We start from the raw sequence: 13059 nt of genomic DNA on the forward strand, positions 1-13059 counted from the left end.
TCCCTTCGTTCATCCAGCCCAGGTAGGTGATTTTCTGTTTTCCTTCTCTATTCACCTGGAGCAATTGATATTTATATCTAACATTGTATATTCACTGCCAGTTAGCAACGCCTAAAAAAAAAAAGTAGTCAGCAGTTGCTGACTAGCTCCAAGTGATTAGAGTCGGTTCCAGAGAACCCCCTAAAATGGATCCTCAACAACAGCAGATCCAGCAGCTAATAGCTGCGGTACAGTCAATAACTACTGAGGTGCAACAACTTAAGCAGGAAAATAATACCCTCTGACAGCACCAACAACAGGCAGCTCAGCAGGTAGCCCAGCAGGCCTTAGCCTCTCGCATACCTCATTGTTCAGAGGTTCCACCTGGCCCGTTACCAGGCGGCCAGTTTGATGGGAACCCCCATAAGGTCAAAGAATTCCTAGACTCTTGTGCCGTACAGTTTAGTTCAAGGGGGCATTTTTTCATACCGATCGAGACCGTGTGGGTTACATGGTCTCACAAATGACAGGACCAGCCTTAGCCTGGGCAACCCCTTTGATTACTAGTAATAATCCCATCCTGGACTCTCATATGGCCTTTTGTAACAGCATTCGCACCATGTTCAGCCGACAAGAAATCCGGGTGGCCTCCGAAGAACACCTCCTTGATTTCAAACAAGGAAATCTTGATATACTAACCTATATTACTAAATTTAAGCAGATGGCAAGTGAGACCACCTGGTCCGACGATGACCATGTTACGATCTTTAGGAGAGGGTTATCAGAAGAACTTAAGGACGAAGTGTCCAGAGTATCACGGCCCACCAATCTAACGGAATTCATAGCTCTAGTTCTACAGTTAGATTACCGTATGAAGGAGAGACTGGTAGAAAGGAGAAAAGGCCGGACTCCTCGATTCGCATCTAACTTTCCTCACTCGCCCAGGACTCAGGCTACAGAAGAACCTATGCAGTTAGGATCAACTGCAAGAGGGCCTTTAACACCAGAAGAATGGAATCGCAGAAAGACCTTAGGCTTGTGTATGTATTGTGGCGCCAATATCCATACTGTACAAGACTGCCCGATTACACCGCCTAGGTGCTCGGGAAACGCCAGCACCCGGTCGTAAGAGGAACCACGATCCGGAATCCCACTCTTCAACCGGGTTCCTCACAGTCTTTTCATTCTTCAATGTGTACCAGTCATCCTGATACCAACATGGTAGTGTTAAGGATTTCATTTTCCTTTGGAGATAGAATTTTATGGGATATTCCAGCACTTATCGACAGCGGAGCTGCAGGGAACTTCATCGATGACCACTGGGCTGCTTCACATGGTATCCCACGCTCCTCAAAGGCAGAATCAATACCAGTGGAAAGCGTTGATGGAAGTCCATTAATTTCAGGACCTATCAAAGACCAGACCAGCCCTCTGTTGATGTCCATTGCATCTCATTGGGAGAATCTCACCCTGGATATCATCCGAGCGGCTCATCATCCCATCATCTTGGGTATACCTTGGCTCAAAAAGCACAATCCTTTCTTAAACTGGACTGCGGGCTCTTTTTTCTTAGGGTCAGAATATTGTCTGACACATTGCATAGAGGATCAACAAAAAGTACTGGTAGACTCAATGTCCTCTCTCCAGAGGTCACCAGGGGTTACAACTCTAAACCAGATTGCCGGTCTTCCAGAAGAGTACCAACAATACCGAGAGGTATTTGCCGCTAGTGAATACAATCAATTACCTCCTCACAGAAGAGATGATTGTACCATTGAGCTGATTCCAAATCAACCTTTAGCTTTTGGTCGGATGTACATCCTATCTAATAACGAAAAAGAGGTTTTACGAGACTACCTTAGAACCAATTTAATGAATGGATTGATCACAGAGTCAACCTCACCAGCAGCCGCTTCCCTGTTCTTTGTTGCAAAGAAAAACACTGCTGAACTCCGTCCTTGCATAGACTTTCTGGGACTGAATAAGATCACAGTTCCCGATAAGTATCCGATGCCCTTAATTCCTGACATCTTAGAGGCCGTTAAAGGGGCCACCATCTATTCAAAATTAGACTTAAAAGGAGCTTACCACCTTATCCGAATAAAATCAGGGGACGAATGGAAAACAGCATTTCGAACCCCTTTTGGCCACTTCCAATATAGAGTGATGCCTTTTGGTCTTTCTAATGCTCCTGCTATCTTCCAACGATTTATGGACCATCTGTTCGCCGACCTCCTCCTTCACAACGTCGTTGTCTATTTAGATGACATTTTAGTCTATTCCAACACAGCACAGGAACATGAGAAACATGTTGAAGAGGTTCTATGGCGACTCCAGCAGAATCATTTATACTGCAAGCTGGAAAAGTGCTCTTTCCACCAGCCCCAGGTTATTTATTTGGGGTATGTTCTATCCGCAAAGGGAATAGCTATGGACCCGGAGAAGGTGTCCGCTGTTCAGGACTGGCCTACGCCTCCCTCCTGCAAAGACATTCAACGTTTTGTGGGGTTTTCGAACTTCTACCGACGATTTATACCTGAATTCTCCAGACTAACATAGCCTTTGACGAATCTTCTGAAGAAAGGAGTCCTTTTCTTTGGACTGAAACAACAGATAAAGCCTTTAAGAGGCTTAAGGAGCTTTTTACCTCAGCTCCAGTGTTGTTAACCCCTGATCAGAACCGTAGGTTCATTGTGGAAACTGACGCCTCACAATATGCTCTAGGGGCTGTCTTGCTTCAAATAGACAACTCAGATCTTGAACGACCTGTAGCGTACCTGTCCAAAACCATTACTCCGGCGGAGCTAAACTATACGGTACTGGAGAAAGAGTTACTGGCAATCAAACGAGCATTCGAAGAATGGCGCCATCTACTACTGGGAGCCAAATTTCCGGTAGAAGTCCGGACAGATCATCATAACCTCAGGATCCTACAATATGCCCAAACATGTAACAGCCGTCAAGCCAGATGGGCCCATTTCTTTTCTCCATTTCGAATCACGTTCACATTCATCCCAGGAAAGGAAAATCTAAAGGCCGATGCTCTATCCCGAAAGGAACAGCTTCCGAACAACCCTTTCAGGTCTGAACCCATCTTCCCTTGTATGGCTCTGGAACTGCACACTGTGCCCGATTTTCTCTCACGTCTGAAATCACAATCCTGTCCTACTGTCAAGAAAGAACTACCATGGTCTACACAACTGGCGTTAACTTTGGAAGATGGTTGCTATTTCTTTGGACACAGGGCGTATATTCCGACACGAACACTTCAGGAAGAAGTTCTCAATATGTGCCCCAGTTCAAAATCAGCTGGACATAGGGGCTTTGCCTCCACCCAAGAATTGGTTTCTCGTTTCTTTTGGTGGCCATCATTAAGAAAGGACATAAAAGAATATGTTAAATCATGCCCCATATGTCTCCAAACTAAAACATCTCGGCAAGCCCCTCTAGGACTTTTGGTCAAGATGCCCTTGCCCTCACGACCGTGGCAAATAATATCCACAGACTTCATAGTGGACCTACCACCATCACGAGGATGCTCGGCCATAATGGTAACAATAGATACTTTTACTAAGATGGCACATTTCATTCCACTTGCCGGAGTGCCGTCTGCTGCCTTAATGGCTCGTATCTTCATCAACCACATTTTCACCTTACATGGCTTACCAGAGACAATCATTTCGGACAGATGTTCACAATATACTTCACAGTATTGGAAACGTGTCTGCCGTCATCTTGGAATCTCACGGGCTCTCAGTTCAGGCTATCACCCCCAATCCAACGGCCAGACAGAAAGACTCAACCAAACCTTAGAAGGATACCCCAGGAGCTGTGTCTCCGCGGCTCGGGATGATTGGAAGGATCTATTACCCTTAGCCGAGTTAGCTTATAACAACTCTTTTCACTCGGCAATCTGTACTTCTCCATTCCATTGCTCCTATGGGTTCAACCCATCATCCTTTCCCACCTTGAAGAAGCCTGAGTCCAAATTTCCAGATGTAGATTGCCTGATGGACCAAATCCGGCAGGGTCATCGCACAGCTATCACTGCGCTTCGACAGTCCCAGGAAAGAACAAAGCATTTTGCGGACAGTCACCGGTCTCCAGCCCCGATAATCAAACCAGGAGATTGGGTTTGGCTGTCATCGCATTTTCTCCCTCGGCATCTAGTGCCGTCCAAACTTTCTCCCCGATATTTTGGATCATTCCAGGTGATCGCCGCGATAGTATCAGTTTCCTTCAAACTCCGTCTACCGAGCACATGGACTCACATCCATCCGGTGTTTCACGTATCTCTATTAAAACCAGACAATCGGAGTTACTTTCACCCAAAAACCTCTACTCGTCCTCCACCAGTTATGGTCGTATCCGGACCTGAATTCGAGGTCAAAGAGATATGTGACTCACGGTATCACCGGGGCCATTTACAATATCTAATTGACTGGAAAGGCTACACACCCGCGGATCGGAGTTGGGAACCTGAATCAGCTGTACACGCGCCCAAACTAGTAAAAAAGTTTCATCTATTGCATCCGGACAAGCCAGGAGGGAGCGGTTCTAAGAAGGGGTATACTGTCATGTTCTGTACGGCAGATCCTTATCCTGGGAGGTACTTCAACATGGCCGCCGTATCTGGCGATTATAGCACACACAACAGTCTAGATGTTATTTCCCAGAACACATTGCAGCTCACTGATGTCACATCCTCCCAAGCAGCTTATCAACAGGATCCTCCAAGAGTCCAGTGCGTTGCTACTCTCTTAGGAGTATACAAGCGCTACGTGAGTTAGTTTGTTACAGTTTACCTCTCCTTGCATCCTTTTTCCTGACTCCATCTGACACTCTCTCACCTCGCTATTTTCCCTCCTATTTTTGATCTGCAGACCGCGACAGCAGTACGGGAAAAGACATTACCAGACTTCGGACGATTTAAACCACGCCCCTTTGGAGCGCGGTCCCAGCCCAGTCTCTCTTTAGTTCGGAATACTGATCCTCGCCCTCCACGAGGTATTCCGTACGCTTTATATTTATCCTTCTTCCATCGGCAGTCTAGGGAGTTCCGTAATCGGTTGTTCCCTTTTCATGTTTTCATTCTAGCGCGGTTACCTACCTCTACATCCCAGGCCTACTGCCAACGCCCCGTGAGCAGTCTCCGGGAGGCTTCCTTTGTTTACAAACTGGTAGGCTTTTATTTCGTGGTTTTGCTACTGTTGTTTAGTGATCATTAGCTATTTCTCTCTCTACCCTTTCTTTTCTATTCTACTGTTTCCCTTAGCCCATCGATTCAGTACTTCTGGGAACTCCAGGTTACCTCTCCCTTCCTTCACATCGATTACTCAGGACGCCTCTCTTCCTACTAACTGGGGGTAAGATATAGAACAGAAGATACAAAAGGGGTCTGGCAAACTGATAGACAAGGAAATTATATTCTAATCTAACTTTATCTTCTTCACCAGAACTTAGTCTCAATTGCTAAGAAGCTCCCAAACTCAGAAGGCGGAATTGCATCCCGCGCTGGAACATCTCGGGGAGACAACGCTCTCTAGCAGCTCTCCGCAGGGTTTTTTCCCCCGTGAGGGTTTCCCTGGGAACCTCCTGGGGATCAAGCCTTTGAGCAAGACTCCAGAGGGGTTTTCAGGGGAATTCCTATTTTCTACAGGGAGAGTCAGAGAAATCCATTCCAGGCACTCACCGGGCCACAGGACATTTCCCTTCGTTCATCCAGCCCAGGTAGGTGATTTTCTGTTTTCCTTCGCTATTCACCTGGAGCAATTGATATTTATATCTAACATTGTATATTCACTGACACACAGTCTGTTTTGGTGGCGTTGCACTAATTATAGCAATGTTTAAGGTGGTCTATTGTAGTAGGAGGAATTGAAATGGTGTATGATTTTCGTTTTTAAAGTGTTGGTTCTAGGGTTGCAGGTAGATACCAGTTGGTGTATTTTAGCAGTATTTCTTTAAGCGTTTGGTTGTTGTTGATGTTTTCGAAGTACTGTGGTATTGTACAGTAATGTTGCAGGATTGTGGGGGCAGTTAGATACCTGTTGGCATATTCTAACTTTTGATAGTTTCAAAGTTGTTGAGAGTATGTTTATACGTAATAAGTGTTGAAAGGTTTCCTCCGACGAACTTTCATTTTTGCTGGTGGATTTCACATTGTGTAGTAATGGGAAGTTATATTGTAGAATTATGGTTGCAGTCAGATACTAGTTGGTGTATTCTAACTGTTTACAGTTTCTCACTTTTGCAGGGTATGTCTTCAAGCACGTTCATTCTGCAGCAGTATGGGTGTAGTTATGGTAGATGTGTATTTCTTGCATTGGTTTGGGCATTGTTAGATAGCTGTTGCCTTATTCTACCAATTGGTGGTTTCAAAGATTATTGAGGACAGTTTGTAGATGCTCATACTCAGGTCAGTGAGCACATTTTGGTTTCAACAATATTAAGGAGGCATTTGCAAGATTTTCTGGTATTCTCTGCTTCAGAGTAATGGAAGAATTATTGCATTCAAACCACCCACATTTCTTTTTAATGTATGTAGTATAGTGACCTGCACTGGTTGTGGCACCCGTGTGGTAGATTATACCTACTGTTGTGAAGGTTTTCTTGACAAGTGATACTTGTCCATTTGTGAAGCCAGTAAGCTTGCAGTTGTTGTTGGTACCATCTGCATTGTATTTTAAAATCATTACTATTAGGTATTGGCTATGTGATTGTATCTGTAAGGTGGTTCGCTTATCGGAATTGCAAGTAGTACATAATATGCCATGGTCGTTTGCATTTTGTATGAGCTGCTGAAATGGAATGGATTGATAGTTAGGTATAGGCACATACACAAAGTGTTCATTAGGGATTTGACCGTGCATGACATGGCTGCAGAGCAGTCATGTATGTCTCAACATGTATGAAATCTGGAAGATCTCATTTATAGGTCTGTTTTTGTTTTCCAGTACTTTAGTAAGTACATTAGAAATTCTTGTGGATCTTCTTGTGTGTTTATAGTGAATATTACCATTTCTGCACAGTAGTCCAATTCCTGCCTTATTCCTGAGACACTGCAAGTGTTTTCAGGATTGTTTGTTGCCTTTCTGTGAAGGAGTAACATTTGGAAACACAATTGGTCTGCACCGTTTAAGTACATTTTTTCAACAATTGGTGGCAATTCGAATAGAACATTAATTGCTACATTTGCATAGAAATTTACTTCAGTTGTAGTGGAAAATTTGAATCCATGAGACAGTTCTGTATCTGACTCATTTGATGTAAGTGCTAGTAGTTTCTTTGAAGAGGTAGTTGTCTTTGTACAGTTGGGTATGCATTTGTCTTTTCTGTACATCCTTCTTTGGTTGTGGTAATTGACGAAGTACTAGCTGTTTTCAATTTCTTTGGTGGTATGGTTGTGAGATTATCTATAAGTTTAGATTGCACTAGTTGTCTTTTACAAAGTTTGCCTTTTTGAGGAACAGGGTAGATTTTTAGATGGGGTGTGTAGAGTGCACATAGTCTATTGTACACTACAATGCAAGGAATGTCAACAGTGACTTTACTTGCATCAAAATTGACTAGAATTGGTCTTTCAAGTGTGCACAGGTGTGACAGTGCTACGTCACTCATGCCTCCTTTAAAGACTGTGCTCCCAATATCAATCAATGCTTCATCGAGGGTTCGACTTTGTGATTTATGGATGGAGACTACCTATGCTAGAGACAGAGAAAACTGTTCTCTGCGTACATACATGTCTTTGAAAAGAAGGAATTGGGCTGTTGAGCTTCCTATCCTTTTAACTTCTGAAAGTTTGTCAAAGTGAATATTGACAAACTGAATACCGTTGTCATGTTGGTATGTCTGGATGCCAACAACTGTACCAAGTGCTCCATTAACCAAATTTAGCTCCACGTCAAGGTTACGCTTTAGCATAACTCTTCAGTTTAAACACAATGTTAACATTTTCTCTAAACCAGCTGTATTAGTGATAGAGTTCTCTAAGGTATTTAGTCATGCTCTTGCTTATTGACACATAGGTACTGTCATATCGTGCATGTCTAGTTTGTCTGTGGATTAAATTTGCACTAGTAGTTGCATTTCTTTTTTCAACATTGTTTCTTTGAATTGTGCAGAGGTTGCTAGAGTTGGCATTAAGGATATACAGTTTACATTTTTGTATGCTAATTGTTCCATGACATCAGTAGCATGTCTTATGCCCGTATAGCTCATGGATGTATCTGCTATTTAAGATAGACTTTGCTTCCCCAGGAAGAACACCAATCCGAATGTTTTCAGTTAGTTTTCTACATCACCACCTCTTTTCCCCTCCCCAGACCCTTGGAAAGGTGGTGGTGGTTGAGGGGGTGGGGGTGTTGCTGAGTAAGAGGCAGCAGTAGTAGCCATGGAGGCCATCAACAAAGGTGTCAGGAACCAGGAAGTAGCAATCTGCACACAGGAAACAGTGCTCAGTTGTCCTTGGTATCCTAAAACAGAATGAGGAACTGCTCTTGGGTGTGGCCATTTATAGGGGTGCTGGGGAGCACTTAGCAGACAGCTGTGCACTCTGCAGACATTTTGGACCCCAAAGCGGGCTCAAAAAGCTCCAAAGAGTATCCAGATCACCAGGGGCTTGGTCTGGGACCTTTGCAAGGGTGATGTTTCACAGAAAAACACCTTGGATTGCTCAAAAAAGTACTTTTTTGTTGTTCGGGGCCTGGACACTGACCGCGGACAAGGGCCTACACTGAGCGTGGATGTGGTCACATGGCGGCATCACAGATGTTTGCTAATGGGACGGATGTTCATAGGACACCTATTGCACGGGATCCGCTGTGTGCATGCGTATAGGTGTCCTATGGACAGTGTTGGGCTCCCCAGACTATTTAAAAGTGCTGCACATGTGGGGCGGACAGTTCTGAACAGGCGTGATGTTCGTAGGACCCCGAAGATGGGATGCGCGTGCACGCATGTATCCGCCAGACAGGGTTGGGGTCCCCAAACTAATTAGGGGTGCATCACAACTTTGTGGACAGGCACAGTGTTCTACGGATACCTCCATTTTGATTGCGGACAGCCCGGACAGGTGCAGTGTCCATAGGACACCTCCAAATTAATTAATTACAGAAATTGCGGACAGTCTCCTTGTTCGTAGGACGTCGAAGGTGGGATGCACATGTGTCCAGGTGCCCGCCAGACAGGGGGAGTGTCCCCAAATTGATTAATGGTGTGTCACAACTTTGCAGGCATACGGAAAGGGGCGGTGTTCTAGGGACACCTCCATTTTGATTGTGGACAGCACGGACAGGTTATGAGGGTAATTCATAGATTTCAGCGCAGAGGCAGCACACGGGAGCAGCACAGAGAGGTAGCGTGCACCAGCGTGCGCCAGCCGCATGCGCTAAACAGCATTCTGGCACACCACGTATTCATGGAATATCAAAGCCATTTTGAGCGCTGGCGCAGAGAACATCCCGCAGTTCCAGTTACGCCCCCAAGAACGCCCCTTGTGCAGGGATAGGGCATTGAAATGCCCAATGCAGCGCAAAGGGCCGTGCTAACCCTGCACCAGTTCAAAGGGCCAGTACAGTGTATTTGGGGGCTGCGCAGGGAGTTTCACACACGATAGGCCTTGTGTGAGCGGGGTTCATGTATCTTGGGGGTGCGTAGGAAGTCTTACATGCGATAGGCCTTGTGCGAGTGGGGTACGTGTATTTTGGGGGTTCGCGGGAAGTCTTACACGTGATAGGCCTTGTGCGAGTGGGGTACGTGTATTCTGGGGGTGCACAGGAAGTTTTACACGCAATAGGCCTTGTGTGAGCGGGGTACGTGTATTCTGGGGGTGCGCGGGAAGTTTTACACACGATAGGGCTGGGCCGAGTGGAGTACATGTATTTTGGGGATGCACGGGTAGTTGTACACGTGATAGGCCTTGGGCAAGTGGGATACATGTATTTTGGGGGTGTGCGGGGTGTTGCACACGCGATAATCCTTGTGCGAGCGGGGTACGTGTATTTTGGGGGTGCGCGGGGTGTTGCACATGCGATTAGCCTTGTGCGAGCGGGGTATGTGTATTTTGGGGGTATGCAGGAAGTTGTACACGCGATAGGCCTTGGGCGAGCGGGGTATGTGTATTCTGAGGGGTGTGCAGGGAGTTTCACATGCGATTTTTCTGGGTGAGCGGGGTACATGTATTCCTGGGCTGCCCCAACACGAATTGGCAATGTGTGTCCTCCCAGGTGTGACCTCTCCCCCCTCCCCAGGCCCTGCAGGCAGCCCACAACACAGGGGACTACCCTGCACCACTGGCCATGCCCCGCAGGCAGCCCATCCACCCTGACCATGCCCCCCAGCCAGCCCACATGTCACCATGCACAAGTGAGCACCAACACATGTCCCCCTGCGCCCCAACCCACCCAGCAGTGACAGGCACCTGCCAGCAGGTCCCGACTCATGTCCCCCTGCACCCTCACCCACCCAGCAGTGACAGGCACCTGCCAGCAGGCCCCAGCTCATGTCCCCCTGCACCCTCACCCACCCAGCAGTGACAGGCACCTGCCAGCAGGCCCCGACCCATGTCCCCCCACCCACTCACCCACCCAGCAGTGACAGGCACCTGCCAGCAGGCCCCGACTCATGTCCCCCTGCACCCCCACCCACCCAGCAGTGACAGGCACCTGTCAGCAGGCCCCGACTCATGTCCCCCCACCAACTCACCCACCCAGCAGTGACAGGCACCTGCCAGCAGGCCCCGACTCATGTCCCCCTGAACCCCCACCCACCCAGCAGTGACAGGCACCTGCCAGCATCCCCCGACTCATGTCCCCCCACCCACTCAACCACCCAGCAGTGACAGACACCTGCCAGCAGGCCCTGACTCATGTCCCCCACCCACTCACCCACCCAGCAGTGACAGGCACCTGCCAGCAGGCCCCGACTCATGTCCCCCTGCACCCCCACCCACTCAGCAGTGACAGGCACTTGCCAGCAGGCCCCGACTCATGTCCCCCCCAACACAATCACAATCACAATCCACAATCATGGGCCTTATGGCCACCCAAATCACACACCACGCCATCCCAGTCCAAACACAAAACCAAGTATTACATCCACCCCAGATTGAAATCCCCATTACATGATACATCCCAAATGGCAAGTATGCACATCAACATATGTCCCTCACACACACACAATGGGTGCAAGTGATTGAGAAAACACACATTGTGACATGCATGAAACCAAAGAGAGAATACTACACATTGAAGTATGAAATAAAAATGTATTAAACACAAAAGCAAGGGAGTGAAATGAAACACACAATAATGGAAATAATAAAGAAAAAGCTGCATGTCCAAATCATAAAATAAAAATGTGTGAAAGCAGAATCCAAATCAATCCAAAAGCACATGGGTCCAAAGTGTTTGTCCGTCAAAACAAATCCAAAGTGAAAAAATAAGACAAAACCATTGATCCATGAAAAAAAAAAGAAGTGAAATCCAGTGTAGAACTATATACAAAGTACAAATCCAGGGTCCATGAGCACAACCATTGAAAGGAAACTGACAAAAAACCCTACCTAATGAACAACTATATACAAAAAGGTGGGGCATTGTCCAAGCGCCCCAAAATAAATAAAAACAGAAAGGAAACCTAACACTAATTAACTATATACAATGGCGGTGGGCAAATCCTACAGCTCACTTGTTGATTTCCCGGGCCAGGGCATCATCAAACTCCTGTTCCTCGTTCTGGAAGTGGGCCTGCTCCATGGCCCGGAGGTTTCGCAGGCATGTAGCCATGTCCACCTCCAACTCCCTGCGAATTGCCTCGAGGCACTCAACTCGCCTCAGCGCCCTGCACATGGAGTTCTCCGCCCTGACCATAGTGAGCCGTGACTCTTCCGCCCGCCGCCACTCTGAATCTATTTGCTGGCCCAAACGCTGCCACAAGGAAGACACTCTCAATCCAGGGTCCTCTTGCCCTCCGGCCGATGCCTGCCCCTCTGATGTTGATGGCCCGAGCCATTATCGCTCCCACCTTGAGCCTGCTGCTGCCGTGCCTGTGCCCTGCCTCTTGATGCCTGCACGTCCTCCTCCTGCTGGGGTGCAGTTGTTGGTGTGGCCACCCCTGCTGGACCGCCGACTCCTGACTGTGGCAGGGATGTGTCCTCCACCAGCCTGGCCACTGGGTCAGAGGCAGCTCCACAAGGTACCCAGGTGATACATGGGCCAGAAGATGGCACGGAGGACGACTGGTGCATAGGGGGTTCAGGTGAGGAGGGGGTCGGTAGAAGGTCCAGCACACGGAGGAATCCAGCACTGGTGACCCGTCCTAGTAGGTTGACGCGGTCAAAGAGGCATCCGAGATGACGTGCACAGTCTTCACGAAAACACTGCAGGTCCTCTTGCATGCCCCGTTGACACAACGCCATCCCAGCCAGGACAGGCTCAACACGGTCCCAGATTGCCACGTCCGCAGGGAGCGGAGGGCAGTTTTTATGCGCTCATCCCCTGCCTGAGAACGGGTCTGGACGTAGGCATCCCTGCTGGTGCAGGATGATGCAGTTCCAGGATCGGGGACAGGATTACACAAAGGCACCTCCGCGGTGGCCTGTGCTGCCTCCTGTCCTTGCCCCTGGACCGCATAACTAGCACCAGTGGAATCCCCCCTCCAGACCCCATATGTGTCCCTTCCACGGCCTCCTCCTCAACCAAACCCCCCACCAACCTGGATGACTCCGTGCCATCTTCCTCCATTGGACCCTGTGTGGTCTCAGCTGCCCCTTCTGCTGTCGAGGAGTCCACCTCCGACCTCCGCCTCTTGGACCTACCCTCGGCAGCTGCGGCCACGGACACGGCACCAGACTCCTCACTCCCTGACGAGATGACAACATGGGAGGGGAGCCGGGCCTTGCATCTCCGGCTGGTGGTGTGATCAATGCTGCTTTGCTCCACAGTACCGTCTCCACACTCTTCATCAGTTGACACTGAAGACAGGGAGAGATATAACACAGGCATCAGGGCACTGTACAACGGTCTGATACACACATGACAGCTGTACATGAGTGACAGTGTCAAACTTCAGACATGGCAT

Source organism: Ambystoma mexicanum, chromosome 6p (genome assembly GCF_040938575.1).
Source record: "Ambystoma mexicanum isolate Mex_15411 chromosome 6p, UKY_AmexF1_1, whole genome shotgun sequence".
NCBI classification, from domain to species: Eukaryota; Metazoa; Chordata; class Amphibia; order Caudata; family Ambystomatidae; genus Ambystoma; species Ambystoma mexicanum.